Here is a 3,573-nt window from a genome sequence, read left to right as displayed (position 1 = left end):
ATTAATTAGATCTATTCTTTTGGTCTTAATGAATTATAACTTACATTTTTTGATGATTGAATATATGATTTTGTATTCCTCCTAGCTTCATAAATGTTTATGATATTGCTAAACACCAGGAGGTAGAGCTTCTGTATTTCACTGCCAGTTTTCTTAACCACAAAAGCATGAAATATTACCACAGTCCTCACAAGGGTGTTTGTAGCTGTGGATTGTCAGTTGACACCCTCCCCCCTCTCCAGAAAAAACCTGTGCACACTCGTGTAAAAAGTATTAACATTTCCATTCATCAGACAATACTGTACTTCCTGGGAAGTTGGGAAAAAAAATGGCATGCGGGAGTTTTAAAGTGTGAACTGATTGTATAGGATCATTGGCGAGGGAAAAGATCTTTAAAGTCATTTAGACACCTTAACAACGGTTAACCTAACACTGCCAAGCCCACCACTAAATCACATCCCTAAGTGCCACATCTACACATCTCAATGCACATGGACAATATGCTGGAGGGGCAGAAAGATTCCCATCCATTGCCACGGACTTATGGGTTACAAGTAAAAAAAAAATAAACACTTTCTTATAACTTTCAGAGCCTAATTGCCACACGACGTTATTTTTAAATGGAGGCAAAGTCTTGGAGAGGCATTTCAAGTGTCTGGGGCAGGGACTGGAGTACAGCTGCTTGCCTGTGTACAAGGTTTGCACTTGTGACAGTGAAGAGGGTCCTGCCCAGGCTGTGCAGTCCCTGTGAGTCGGAGCAAATTCCATGTGCTGTGTTTCTGTGGGCTGGGGAGCAGATCCAGGTTGGAGGTTTCATCTGGCCTCTCGTTGTCACAGCTCTGATAAGGTCAGGTGGGTGACTCACTGCTCTGGCCATGAGGGACTGCCACAATGCAAAGCACACTAAGGAAAAACACTGGGGATTAGTTAGGTCTTCACCAGTTAAAACCTGGAGCACCTTAAAAAGAAAATACAGTCTATAAAGCAATAAAAATGCGGTCAAAGTGTGTCCATGTTTCAGATGCATAGCTGCTACCTTGCTAAATAATGGGCCATTAAAAGGGAACAATATTTGTATTTGCATAATTCTGTTTTTTCCTGAGTAAAGTACAGCTGCCGCATGAGGGCTGTGTTTGAGGAAACTGTCAAAGACATACTGTGTGCTGGCAGGTCAGTGTTTAATGACTCCCTGACATATAATAACTACTAGAAAATTTTACAATAATCCAGTACCTTCAATTGTTGTCCCAATGTTTACAAGATTCCATACTGCAAAACCTCATGTGAGAAGAAAATCACTCTTACCTCATCTTGCTATTCTTTTTTCCTGCAGCTGACCAATTGATTGACTGTCCACAGTGCAATTGTCGGAGAGGGAAGAGAACTATTAATTAAATTGGTCAATGGGCATGCAAGAAACCAGATGTTTGAAACACAAATAGCAGAATACAGTATACTCTGTCTAAATGAAGAAACAACGTGTGGGAAAAACATAAATCAAAGATGTACGACTCCCTGCCCGGCTGCTTTCAGGAACGTGGTCTTTTGTCTCCAAGCTCAGCCAAGCAGAAGGTGATTTCTATTCTCCAGAATCACTGATTCAGATGATGCCTTTGACAAGAGTGCATTCCCCGTGACAGGGGGCTGGTTTTGCCTCAAATCCACCTCGGGGGGCTTGTATTGACACTGATCTAAGTCATACAAATTCCTTTTATGTAATAGCTCTGAAATGTGCTTTTTCTAACTATGTGTGTATTCATTCTAAGATTATTCTGACTCACTCTGTTCTTTCTAAATTAATTAATTAAGGCCTAAGAATAAATTATACCTTAGCAAAAAGATCATATGTGGTTTTGTGTGATGTATGTTTTTCGTGCTATATATGAGATGCTTTTTTAGATGTGGTAGTTTGCCTCAGAAAAATTCATCTCTCTGGGCTGCACCTTACCTCTAAAAATTTGTTATAGCCCAAAACGTATTCTCTGGCATCCTTTACCTATCATCGTTTTGGACAAGGCTTCGCTCCAGTCCAACATAAGAAACCACTATTCATTGTTTACTTTTATACAGAAGCACTATCTTCAATAGACATGACTTTTTTCCTGCTGTAAATAAACAGCAGAGAGAGCCTGATTACAAGGATTCCTTTCTTTTTCATACAGATGGGTTTGGCTTCTTTTTTTTTTTTTTTTTTTTTTTAAATTGGAGAGGTTGTCACTCTTGCTTTAATCATGCAAGATAAAAGCAGTAGCACAAATGATCAGGAGAGGTGACCAATAGTACAAACTCCTTCTGATCCTCAGTTATTGCGGTAAGAGTGCAAGCCCCTCTGGAATTTATGGGAATTTGGTTTGAGGGCCAAATTCACAAAGATACTACAAAGTATCTAGCTTCTAGTTAATTTCTTTGGAGTCTGATGACCTTTGGGAGTTTGGGCCTCAGGCATTCTTTATTTTTTTCCTTTTAATGTCCTCATTGTACCTGATCTAACATTCAGTTGCTGCTCAAAGCTGAGTTAAAAATCTGGATGTTACCTAAGTGTCACCTGTCAATACCATTAAGCTGATTTGTGCAGTGGATGGACTGGAAACCTCACCACAGAGGCAGAGGTGGAGAAGAGGAACATCTTGTCCAAATATTTCTCTGCCAATACAGTGTCATAAGCCATACTTCCTGCAGTGTGATGGAACACAGTTGAACCCTTAACTGATTCCCGATAGCTGCTAGCATTCTTTATTCCTTACATTGTGCAATCCAAGAGCTCTGCATCTAAAAAAGAGAAAAGTCAGGCTGTTGTACCAATGAGCTGAGATTCACGGTGTGTGTAGAGCAAAACCTTCTGTGGCACTGAACAGAAGCACGATGGGAGTCTGTGGGAAGGGTTTCCCTCTGGGGACACAGGGACATCCCCAGCTCTGCTGCACTTCTGCCTGAAGCTGCCTCAGCCTGCCAGGAGCACTGGGTTTATATTGGTGATTATTGTAATAATGCACTCGCAGGAACATTTCAGGACTTTAATAGTTTATTCACCGTCACCTCTCACCCAGGCTCCAAAATAAAGTGAGACTTACAGGACAGTTCTATCCTGGCACAGCAGTGTTGTCCCGGAGCTGTGACCTGACTGCAGCAAAAAATGCCCGTGAAATTCTTGGGGTGCAGCACAAGGAGGAAAAACGATGTGGAAGTTGGGGTAGCCACACACGGATAAAATGATGATGTTGCCTGAATATTTTTTTAGAAAACATTAGAAAGGGATCAGTCAGAGCGGGGTGCTGGCCAGCCGGCTGCAGGTCGTGTCACCCCTCTGACCGAGAGCATCTTTTGAGAGCCTTGGCTGGACCGCAAAGCACACCATGGAGGTGCCACGCAGCTCCCACCTCCCACCTCCCCTGCCCAAATCACCGGGAGAACGAAGGTCTGGGGCGCGAAGGGGAAGCTCGCCCTGCTCCTTTCCCCCAGCACCTCGCCCTCCTCTCAGCATCCTCCCCGCTCGCAGGGCGGGGGCTCCGCCGGGGCCGCGGCTCCGCCCGGGCCAGGCCCCGCCCGCCGGCGCTGAGCGCGGACGGACCGCGG

This window comes from Hirundo rustica, chromosome 6 (assembly GCF_015227805.2).
Source record: "Hirundo rustica isolate bHirRus1 chromosome 6, bHirRus1.pri.v3, whole genome shotgun sequence".
Classification (NCBI taxonomy): Eukaryota; Metazoa; Chordata; class Aves; order Passeriformes; family Hirundinidae; genus Hirundo; species Hirundo rustica.
This window is presented reverse-complemented; position numbering follows the sequence as displayed.